A 13,136-nucleotide genomic window follows, 5' to 3' on the forward strand; every position below is an offset into this window, starting at 1 on the left:
AGCTCCAACATTCGTCAACTTTTTGGTAATTTCTTTCTCTTTTTTAAGTATATCTCGCTTTTTTCACTCAAATCTTACATGATTAACCAAGGAGCTTAACTTCAACCTTTATTGGTTAGAGGCATTAGTCTAAGTATAATGACTACATAAGCTCTCCTAGATAGATTTCAAGTACAAGCTAAAAAAACGTAGTATGCCATAAAAACTACCAGATTATCTTTCATATGTCATAGATTTTCAATAATAATGGGAAGCCACAAATACACTATAACATGTGTTGGCTCGGGTAAACTTTTGGGCTCTCATTGGATCATCCCATCCAATACTAGCAAAAAATTTAGTTAGCTAGGTGCGCCTAAATTAAGATATTGTTTCAAGTTCATATGAATGCATATAAGTGAAAACTAGCAATGCAAATTTTGAAAAATCAAATGCTTTTTCCTAATGCAATATACCCCTTGCCACTAGGTCATGGTCTTCGTGGTTATCTCGTACTTAGCAAGTCTTCTAAGTTAATCGGGAATGTCCAAAACACCACGTCATGGAGAGTGTATTTTTTCTTTATTCTAAAGTCTTCATTCAAACTCCAAGCTTCTAGGTTCCTTTCAGCTCCAAGCATGTGTTTTACCCCTACAACACAATACATAGCAAATTAAGTACCTTTTGCTCTATAAGGGACATAAAAATAATTAGAAACATTAAGATATGATGTAAAATTATATGTATAGATATGCGCATATCACTCAACAAGTACGCTAAGCGTACCAATCCTCACAATGGGCGTACAACGAAGCCAACTTTCATCGGGGAAGGATCAAGCTATGTTGTGCATAGCTAGGAGTATGCCCGATGTACTCCATCTGCCTCTACTTTCACCAAGTTAGTGTCTTAATCCTTTAAGACAACTAACCCAACCACAGATCTAACTAATCTAAGATGTCTTAACCTATAAATTCGTTGGCTTTAAGCATTTTCATGGCTAGGCAGGACCCAATGCAACAATATTTAGCTTCTAGTGCACTCTAAGCAACTTTCATCATGCATGAACCAAAGGGAATGATCAAGTAACCATTTTTATGAATCCATACGTCCTAAAATGCATGAAATGACAGCTACAATTATCTAGAGTGCTCCAAACTCATAAAGGTCCAATCTTGGGGACAAAAGTGCTTAAAACTTCAACCATGAAGATCTAAAGAAAGGATTCCCAAGGTATAAACTTTATACCTGAAAATGATGCATAAAGAGGGAATGTTTCTAGATATAGAATCTTGCTAGCACCCACTCCTTCTTCACAAGCTTCCTCCTTCCACTATAAGCACCAAGAACACTCAAAAACTTGCAAAAGCTCACAGAAGCAACACAACTCGGGATTAGGATTTTAGAGAGGGTTTGGAGGCTGATACGGATGCTCAAAAGAAGACATAATGTTCTTTATATATGGGGCAACCCTTAAAATTAGGGTATGAAATATGGGATAGTACGTTCGACATACCACACGTATGCCTAACGTTCTAGCTGCCCATCCACGATCATTTACATTGCATGAATACAATGCGTGTACTCTTGTGTACGCCCTGTGTACGACCTAATATGTGAGCCTTTTTCTTTAAGGGACCAAATGTGCCATTTTTGATAAGGATTCAAGAGATAATAAAATATACCTTATTTTGGGATGTTACAATTCCCCTCACTAGAATCATACTTTGCCCTCGAAGTCATCCTCGGGAAACAGCTTAGGATATTGCTCATGCATCTCAGACTCATGTTCTCACATCCACTCTGAAACTCTTCGGTGCTGCCACTGAACTTTGACCAAGCTCACAACCTTGTTCCTCAAGGTTTTCACTTTCCAATCCCAAATGGCCATAGGCTTCTCCATATAATTTGTAACATACCGAGTTCAAGAGTGCAAGTTCAGGGTTCAAAGTGAAAATGCTTAAGGGCAACTCGGCGAGTCCATGGGTGGACTCGGCGAGTAGAGTCGCGACTTTGGGTGCGTGTTAAGTGGCCAACTCGGCGAGTCGGCGGCTGGACTCGGCGAGTTGGTGCTGGGTGAAGAAAACCCTAATCTTCGGGGTTTGCCCCCTATTTAAAGGATGTTATGCCTTCTCTTCAGCCTCTATTTACCCTGAGAGTTCCAAGGAAAACCCTAATCATGAGAAGTTCCATTATTGAGAGGATTGAAGCTTGGGAGAAGGGATTTGTGAAGAGAATTTGGAGGAATTCGTGGATAGCATCAAGAGGGCTTGTGGATCTGAAGTCTACATCGGTTTAGGCTCATCTTTGGGGTAAGAATCCTCTGTCTTGAACCCTTTTTCCCTTATTGTCATCCGTGGTGATTGTTTTGGGGTTTTTGGAGGATTTCATGGGTCATTTTGGGATTTGAAGAGGATCTGAGGATGCTACCTCAGATCTAGAGTAGTGATGGTCCAAAATCGTATAAAGTCCATGTTGATAAGTGATTGGTGAAGCTATCTTGTCCCAAACCCAAACCCTAAAGTATAAAACGCCTAGATCTCTTTGGATTCACGTAAAGTTCGCCACTTTACGTGATGGATGGGTTGTAGGAGGCTAGATCTACGTTTTGGATCAATTGCATGGCCTGGAAGGTTCTATTTGGAATGAGATCTAGAGGCACTCGGTGAGTCATAGGTGTGTACTCGGCGAGTTGCTTGAAGATGTTCTAGAACTCGGCGATTTGGAAGAACAACTCGGCGAATAGGTTGAAGATAGCCTTGGACTCGGCGAGTCTGTTCTTGGACTCGGCGAGTCTGGTCGTGAGGTCCAAGTTTCTTCTGGTTGAGCTGTGACTCGGTGAGTCAAGGGATGACTCGGTGAGTCGAGTGAGGAAGGACTCAGAGTTGTTGGACTCAGCGAGTCTCAGGGTGACTCGGCGAGTTGAGTCGCGGATTGGGGGGGAAAGTTCTGAGCATGGGGACTCGGCGAGTCACCGGGTTGACTCGGCGAGTAGAGCCAGTCAGGGGTTGACTTTGACTTTGGCTTTGGCCAAGGGTTATCCAGTTGACTTCTAGGGGCATTTTGGTATTTGTTGGATATTGTTTTGAGTTCAGTGTTTTGGTGGTTGGCCAGTGGTGGAGATCGTAGCAGTGATCGGAGCAGCTTGGGTTATCTGTTCAGTCGGAAGTTTCGAGGTGAGTTATCCTCACTATATCAACCGGGTCTACGGCAACAAGGCCGGCCCTTTACCGGATTGAGATCCGGGTATTCGTTGTTATGTTACTGCTTTGATATGTTTGTTGGAATAGTGTCTAAGGCTGCAACTATATTAGGCAAGTATTTGACCCGGTTGTGCATAGTCCTTTTGGGTTGCCTTCACCATAGCAACTTGATAGGATGATTTATTATGAGAGAGTAAATATTATTAATATATTATGAGAATAATATAATGAATAATATATTTGTTATTTGATTAATATAAGTCATAGAATTAATTAGAATTAATTTGGTGACTTAAAGAGATTAATTAAATAAAGGGGTATAAACTGTCAATTGTTTGATAGTTAAGCTTTAGACTGTAAATCCTTATGGATATGCTAGGGACGGATTCTAGAAGCTAGGATAGCTTCAAAATCGTCCAAGGCTTATCTATGGAAAGGATATGGATAGCCTTAAGAGAAGATTATCCAATTAGGGTTTAGGTTGTAACCCTTAAGGAGTCTACAAGTATAAATAGACCCCATGGCATAAGGAAATGGGCACCTCTCCTAAAGCAAGAGAACCCTGGCCGATTTCCTCCCCTCTCCTCTCTCCTAAATCATCTTCCTTGCTATTGGTGTTTGTAAGCCATTAGAGGAGTGACATTTGTGACTCTAAAAGCTCCAAGACCTCAAGATCAACAAGGAACTCAAAGGTATGATTCTAGATCTGTTTCAATGTTGTTATTTAACCTAATTAGTCATTAGAAGACTTGGATTCAAAGCATGTTTATTAGAAAGCCTAGATCCAAGCATTAGGGTTTTGCATGCGGACATAGGAAAGTTCTTATGGCTAAAAACCCATCAGTGGTATCAGAGCCTAGCTTGGTTTTCTTTAAATTGTTGCTTGATTAACTGAAACAAACCTGCAAAATTCGTTTTTTAGGTTTCTGAGTCACTGACTCGGCGAGTTCCAAGGTGGACTCGGCGAGTAGGCCTGACTCGGCGAGTCCCCTTGTGCACTCGGCGAGTCCAGGCGTCAGGAATGGCCAGATTCGGGATTTTTTCATAATTATCTTATGGAAACTTACCTTAATCATAATAGATCAATCTAAATCCGATTTTTTGATATATATGACTATTATCTTGATCTAGTTAAAGGTATTTATCAACTAATAAAATATTTAATTTCCTTATATGATAATTAATTAATTATTTTAATAATTATCTTTCAAAGAAATCTTGAATAAAATCAAATATAGATAATTAGGATATTAATTGTTAATTGGAATTATTTGTTATTTGATCCTCCATGTTTTAAATGTTTAAAACTTACCCACAAGTTTTGAAATTTATATTTGTGATTAAAAGTTTTAATTTAGACAACTTAAATTTCAAACCCTAGATTTTAAAAGGTTTTAAAATATAGCCCTATACTAATATGATATTACTAGAATAATATATATATATATATATATATATATATATATATATATATATATATATATATATATATGTATAACTAAATGCTAGTCTTACCGTTAGTAGGCCTCATTCACGAAGCCGATCTATAAGGTGGGTATAAGGTTGCGGCCTATAAAATGGCGCTTAATGGGTGTACACTCACACCCACCGCTTGCTTGATTGGTGGAGGGTCGTTAGCCGAACGGGTAGGATAGGGCAACCTCATCCTCTCATTAAAAGTATAATAAGAAATATGAAGTAACTACACATATTTTAAAATTTCCCAATCTTAGTTACTTTAGGAAAAGTGAATTGATGCAATCCCATGAAATTACACATTGCACCTTGCTAAGAAGTTAGTAGAACGTGTGTGGTTTACCGGCACACTAATTGGTTCTAAGCGAAGGTGGCAAAGGGTGATTCATTGTTTATCATAGTTCGATGGAGCGTGTGTGGTTTACCGGCACATCGAATAGGTGATCGTTACAATGAACGCACCATGTGAATTTGCATGGTAATTCACACCCGCTTTGTGATCCTCGGTATCCCAGTCACAAAAAAGAGGGGCATATCGAGATTTAAACATGCCATTGAATAGTTTCAATGAATCTCATCCGAAACTAGGAATTCTCAAAAACACTTAAGACTAATAGTTTAAGTTTTGTGATGGAGAATTAGTGAATCGTCATTCACTTACCTTCAATTTATTTGCATGTTAGATTACGGCATCCCTTTTCTAGTATGTAAATGTTATTGTTGGATCCTAGCCCTAATTTTTCTTATTGGGTGATAATTAGGGATTCTTATTCTAATCTATCTTTGTCCTTTCTAATTGTAGATGTCGAACGCAAACAACGCTGCTGCTAGTTCTTTCACGTTGATAAGCCTTTGCCAAAAGGTCACCTTCGATGGAACGAACTTTAGCGAATGGATAAGATACATTCGCACCATTGCTCACTATGAGGATAAGGAGTATGTCCTCGATGAGAAGCTTGAGAAAATCAACCCCGAAATTGCTACTCCCGCCGAAATTACCGCTTTTGAGACTCATGAGCGAGATGCAACGAAGGTACATTGCATCATGATCGCTACCATGAACTCCGAATTCCAAAAGTCCTACGAGGACATGTACCCGTACGAGATGCACCAAGACTTATTGGAGAGATACCACCAAAACGCGAGACAAGAGCGTTATGAGATTTTCACCAACATGATTTCTGCTAAGATGGGTCATGGAGAATCTATTACCGTGCACCTGCAAAAGATGCAAAGGTATGTTGACCGCCTTCGCAAGTTAAATGTTGACTTCGGTGAAGACTTGGCGATCGATATGGTGCTTCACTCTTTGCCTCCGATGTACAACCAATTTAGGATGACCTACCACCTGAACAAAGAAGAGGTCACCCTAAGCAAACTCCAAGGTCTCTTGAGGGTCGCTGAGAGCAACTTCAAGGACAAGTCTGTTGCACCTACTCCCAATCCGCCCGCTGCTCCTGTCTTGGCTATTGGTCAAGGAAAGGGAAAGAAGAGGAAAGCTTCATCGAAGAACTATCGCAAGGTGAAGGCCCGAGATGGTGCCTCTTCTAGTGGGACCAAAGTTGATCCCGCTAAGCCCTGTCCTAACCTAAAGGAGGCAGAGTGCCACCACTGCCACAAGATAGGACATTGGAAGAGAAGCTGCCCAGATTACCTGCAAGCAATCAAAGAGGGAAAGATCAAGCCATCTTTCGCAGGTATATACACAATCAAATCTAACGATTCTAATCATGCTATTTCTTGGGTTCTTGATACCGGTTGTGGTTATCACATTTGTTCTAATGTGCAGGGACTAAGAAGAAGTAAGGATGTGGAGCAAGGAAGGATCAATCTAATCATGGGGAACAGAAAATCGTCGCTTGTGACCAAGATTGGAGTGTATTCTTTAGTGCTTAGGAATAGTTTGGTTTTAGATTTGAACAATTGTTGCTATTCGCCAGAAATGGCTAGAAACATCATTTCATTTCATGGTTTATATAGACAAGGATTTAGATTTTCTTTTAATAATGAGAATGGTTCTATTTTGGCTTATCTAAATGGTGTCTTTTACTTTGAAGCTATACCATGTAATGGAATATATGAAACCGTTATGATTGTTGATAACTTAGGAAATGATGTTTTAAATATTGATTCTTCCACTAGTATCGATAAAGCATCCTTGTGGCATTGTCGTCTTGGACATGTCAACAAGAAACGCATAGCCCAACTCCAAAAGGATGGAGTGTTGGAGTCATTCGACCTTAGGGAAGATGACACATGCGAGTCTTGTTTGCTTGGAAAGATGATTAAGTCACCCTTCATGAGTACATGTGAAAGGGGCGAGGGTCTATTGGACCTAATACATACCGATGTATGTGGACCGTTTAGATCAACCACGAAGGATGGGAACCGCTTCTATGTGACTTTTACCGATGACTATAGTAGATATGGGTATATCTACTTAATCAAGCAAAAGTCAGACACCTTTGAAAAGTTCAAAGAGTTCAAGAATGAAGCGGAGAATCAATTGGGCAGGAAAATCAAGATGCTTCGATCCGATCGATGAGGAGAGTACCTAAGTCTTGAATTCCACGATTATCTCAAGGAGTGTGGAATAGTTTCACAATTGACGCCTCCTAGGACACCGCAGTTAAATGGTGTGGCAGAAAGGCGTAATCGAACCTTATTGGATATGGTTCGCTCTATGATGAGTCGTGCTTCACTACCTATCTCTTTTTGGGGGTATGCCTTAGAGACTGCCGCCCATATCCTTAACCGAGTCCCTACTAAGAAGGTTGCCAAAACACCTCACGAGATGTGGACAGGGAAAGCTCCCTCGTTGGCACATATCAAGGTTTGGGGTTGCGAGGCTTTCGTAAGACGAGATACTCACGACAAGCTTGAACCTCGAAGTGGCGATGTGTTTTCATCGGCTACCCGCAGACATCCTTTGGATATCTCTTCTATAGACCGAAGGACAATGTTGTCTTCGTTGCAAGGAGAGGAGTTTTCCGAGAGCGAGAACTCATAAGCCAAGGAGACAGTGGGAGGCAAATCGAACTTGAAGAGATTCAAGAGGCGATAGATGAAGGAACCTCTACCGCTGACATTTAACCCGAGGAGGAAACTCCGGTTGAACCGATTGACGAATCCTTACCTCTTAGACGTTCCGATAGAGTTAGAGTTCATCCCCAGTTTTATGGCTTTCATATTACTACCGAAGGGGACACGTATATTAGTGATGGTACACTAATAAATCTTGATGAACCTAATAGCTATAAGGAAGCCATGGCAGGCCCGGAGTCTGTAAAATGGAAAGAGGCAATGGATAGCGAGATCCAATCCATGTATGACAACCAAGTTTGGAATTTGGTTGACTATGTGCCCGGACGTAAGACCGTTGGGTGCAAATGGATCTTCAAGAAGAAGACCGACGTGGATGGGAACGTACACACATATAAAGCCCGATTGGTTGCGAAGGGCTTTACTCAAACTCCCGGAGTTGACTATGATGAGACCTTCTCACCAGTTGCGAAGATTAAATCTATTAGAGTGATGCTAGCAATTGCCGCATTTCATGATTATGAGATTTGGCAAATGGATGTCAAGACCGCCTTCCTTAACGGAAAGTTGGCTGAGGATGTTTACATGGCTCAGCCAGAGGGGTTTGTGGATCCGAAGCATCCGAATAGAGTGTGTAAGCTTGAGAAGTCCATTTATGGACTTAAGCAAGCGCCTCGCAGATGGAATCTTTGCTTCGATGAGAAAGTCAAAGAGTTTGGTTTTGTACGAAGCGAAGACGAATCTTGTGTATATGTCAAAGCCAGTGGGAGTATAGTAAGCTTCCTCGTTCTATATGTCGATGACATATTACTCATAAGAAATGACATCCCGACTCTGCAGGAGGTTAAGTCCTGGCTCGGGAAGTGTTTCGCTATGAAGGACCTCGGAGAGGCTTCTTACATTTTGGGAATAAGGATAGTAAGAGAAAGAAGTAAGAGACTAATTGGACTTAGTCAGAATACTTACTTAGAGAAGGTACTAAAACGTTTTAGTATGGAAAATTCAAAGAAGGGAGAATTACCAATACAAAGCAATGCCAAGTTGAGTAAGACTCAAAGTCCGAGTACCGAAGCTGAGATAGCAGAAATGAGCCGAGTACCATACGCTTCCGCAGTTGGCTCAATCATGTACGCTATGACTTGTACTCACCCTGATGTAGCCTTCGCTTTGAGCATGGTTAGCAGATATCAAGGGAATCCTGGCAAAGCACATTGGATTGCGGTGAAAAACATCCTTAAGTACCTTCGGAGGACGAAGGAATGGTTCTTAGTCCTCAGAGGGAGTGATGACTTAAAGGTGCGAGGGTATAGTGACGCCAGTTTTCAGACCGACAGAGACAACTACCGTTCGCAGTCGGGCTGGGTCTTTACCCTAAATGGAGGAGCAGTGACATGGAAGAGTTCCAAACAGGAGACCGTAGCTGATTCAACGTGCGAATCAGAGTACATTGCAGCGAGTGAAGCGTCGAAGGAGGCAATATGGCTAAAGAACTTCATCGGTGATCTTGGAGTTGTACCTGCCATAAAGGAACCAATGGAGATTTTATGTGATAACGAAGGCGCAGTTGCCTTGACCAAGGAACCGAGGGATCATGGTAGATCAAGACATATCGACAGAAAGTATCACTTCATTAGACATCGTGTAGAAGAAGGACAACTCGTAGTGAAGAGGATATCATCAGAAGATAACCCAGCAGATCCGCTTACGAAGGGACTGAGTAGGGTTAAGCACTTGCAGCATGCTAGGAGTATTGGGCTGAAGGATGATATTAGCATAGATTAGATAGCATTAGAAACGTGTAATAGATAAATGTAATTAACATTTGATGATTAAATAAAGGAGTTTTATTTATAAGTAATGTTACTGTCTTATGTTAATTGTTTAACTATTGTTTCATTTTGCATGTTTTGACTTCCAGAATAATTAAGATTATTAAGAATAATAGAAATTGTTCAAATGGTCCACAATCGTTCATATGTTGGAAGTAGATATGAATGAAGATTGTCATGAATTGGTGTGTAGAATGTCTAAATGGTGTTAGACATAGCAAAGGATTGCTGCAACGTTCATGAGTGCTTATGAACTAGTTTTGAGCATTGGAACAAACCCGCGCTTGCTGGAATCACCTTATGGAATATGATATAAAGGGTGATCGCAAGACGATAATATCATATGGTCTTAAAACCTAGATATATGATTTGTTATTTGTTAATTGATTGTACATTGATAATATGAAAACGCATCAGTAACTCGGTGTTATAAAACGTATTGTTGTGTATAGTTGGTTAATGAATAAGTAAATGCATATAAGTCAAAGTTTATCTGTAACTTTTATCTAAGAAGGTAAAAGCGATATCTCGGCCGCTCGATGATTTGATTTGACTTATGTGCCGGGCCTGTTCAGAACTCAATTGATGTGTTCGATTAAGTTCTATGTCAAATAACTCAGAGATCGAGAAACCTAAATGCTTGACTAACATTCCATAGGATTGTCAGCATGATATCTAACAGAGGACTATACGTTCCCTTATCTAAAGGACAAGATTGATTAGATCAGAGTTTGACAGCGTCTTTGAGAGCTACGATTGCAAACCGAATTGTACTTGTGTATATAGTTACTAGACTTATCCAAGTGGGAGACTGTTGGAATAGTGTCTAAGGCTGCAACTATATTAGGCAAGTATTTGACCCGGTTGTGCATAGTCCTTTTGGGTTGCCTTCACCATAGCAACTTGATAGGATGATTTATTATGAGAGAGTAAATATTATTAATATATTATGAGAATAATATAATGAATAATATATTTGTTATTTGATTAATATAAGTCATAGAATTAATTAGAATTAATTTGGTGACTTAAAGAGATTAATTAAATAAAGGGGTATAAACTGTCAATTGTTTGATAGTTAAGCTTTAGACTGTAAATCCTTATGGATATGCTAGGGACGGATTCTAGAATCTAGGATAGCTTCAAAATCGTCCAAGGCTTATCTATGGAAAGGATATGGATAGCCTTAAGAGAAGATTATCCAATTAGGGTTTAGGTTGTAACCCTTAAGGAGTCTACAAGTATAAATAGACCCCATGGCATAAGGAAATGGGCACCTCTCCTAAAGCAAGAGAACCCTGGCCGATTTCCTCCCCTCTCCTCTCTCCTAAATCATCTTCCTTACTATTGGTGTTTGTAAGCCGTTAGAGGATTGACATTTGTGACTCTAAAAGCTCCAAGACCTCAAGATCAACAAGGAACTCAAAGGTATGATTCTAGATCTGTTTCAATGTTGTTATTTAACCTAATTAGTCATTAGAAGACTTGGATTCAAAGCATGTTTATTAGAAAGCCTAGATCCAAGCATTAGGGTTTTGCATGCGCACATAGGAAAGTTCTTATGGCTAAAAACCCATCAATGTTTGCATCCTGGTAGTTAGGATGGTATATGCTAGTGACCTGGCTGAGGTCGGTATCCTGAGATATAGGGTGATGCTATGCTAGTGACCAGTTAGGTCGGTATCCTAGTTAGGATGATGATATGCTATGTGATCTGTTTGATCGGCTTGTTGACTGTGAATTATTATATGATTGTATGTTTATGTGCACATGTTTGTTGGACTGGAGTTGGGTTGAGGCGGGTCCTGCTTTATGCTGTAGGCCAAGATACCCAGGGAGGACTGGTTATCCCGAAGGCCCAACGAGCGGTCCGGATAGGCTGTAGGCCCCATGAGGGCGGACCAGACGTGCCGAGGCTCGGAGAGTGGACCAGGCCGACTGAAGGCCCGGCGCGGGCGAACCAGTCATACTATAGACTCAGAGAGTGGACCAGGTGGATTGAAGTCCCGGTGCGGGCGGACCAATCACACTGCAGACTCGATGTATATGGCTAGACTCGGAGGGTGGACCAGGTGGACTGTTGGCCGATGCGGCGGACCAGTCACACAGTAGACCTGAAGTGCATGGCTGTTATGTGTTCGGATATAATATGGCATGTTATGCGTGTATGGTATATGTAGTTGGTATTTTGGGGATATCTCACTAAGCTTTCGGGCTTACAGTGGTGGTTTTATGTTTTTCAGGTTCTTCAGGAGACTGTGGCAAGGTTAAGGCGTGATCGTACCGCTCCTCATGTTTATGTTGTGATGTGATTCTGGGAATACTCTAAATAAATTGTATTGAAAACCTTTTTGTAATAATTTAATGAAACCGGGTTGTTTTTGAAAAGTTTAAATTGGTTGAAATTTTTCGGTCGTTACATAATTCAGGTGATCATCAACCTAAATGTCCTCCAAAGGGACCACAGCTGCCTCGACATCTATACACTTCCTCAGCTGGCAAACACGGAAGGTATCATGAATCTATCTCAACTCCTCCGGTAGCTCCAACCGATAGGCCACCTTGCCCACATGGGCCATCACTCGGAAAGTTCCAATGAACCTGGGGCCCAGCTTTCCCTGCTTCCTGAAGCGGATAACACCCTTCCAGGGTGACACCTTAAGGAGCACTAGATCTCCCACCTAAAACTCTAGCTCACAGCGTCATTGATCCGTATATCTCGTTTAGAGGCTCTATGTTATCAACAATCTATGTTGAACCTATCGTACAAGCTATTTCATCTTGAGCACTACCTCCGTGCTTCCCATGATCCTCTACCCCACCTCGCCCCAACAAATAGGATTCTGGCATCTCCGACCATAAAGGAGCTCGAATAAGGGAATATCGATACTTGCATGATGGTTGATGTTATAAGAAAACCTAGCCAACGGAATATAGGAGTCCTAACTCCCACCAAAATCAATAACACATGCACACATCATATCCTCGAGCGTTTGAATCATCCGCTCACTCTGCATGTCCGTCTACGGATGGTATGCGGTACTGAAGTGTAGCCGGCTACCCAAATCCTCATGAAATCTCTTCTAGAACCTGGAAGCAAAGCGCACATCCCGGTCAGACACAATAGACGTCGGAACCCCATGCCAAGCTCCCGCCTCTCGAACGTAAATCTCAGCCAACTTCTCTATAGAAGAGTTCTCACTAATGGTTAGATGTGAAAACTCTTCGTCAAATGATCCACTATCACCCATATATTGTCAACACCCCTCATGGTCCTTGGTAACTTTCTAATGAAATCCATAGTAATCTGCTCCCACTTCCATAAGGGAACCTCCAGAGGCCGCAACTTGCCATGAGGGCGCTGGTGCTCAGCCTTAACCTTCCGGCAGGTCAAATATCGCTCCACAAACCATGCCATATCTCTCTTCACACATGGCCTCCAATAATTATGCTTCAAGTAAAGATACATCTCGATATCCCCCGGGTGGAAGGGAAAACTTGATTTGTGGGCCTCCTCTATCAAAATCCGTCAGGCCCCACCCGCATACGGTACCCATACCCGCTCATGAAGAGTCAAAAGTCCTCGGTTGTCAATGTCAAAGGCTGA

Source organism: Lactuca serriola, chromosome 7, assembly GCF_051521515.1.
Source record: "Lactuca serriola cultivar US96UC23 chromosome 7, Lser_US96UC23_V15, whole genome shotgun sequence".
Lineage (NCBI taxonomy): Eukaryota > Viridiplantae > Streptophyta > Magnoliopsida > Asterales > Asteraceae > Lactuca > Lactuca serriola.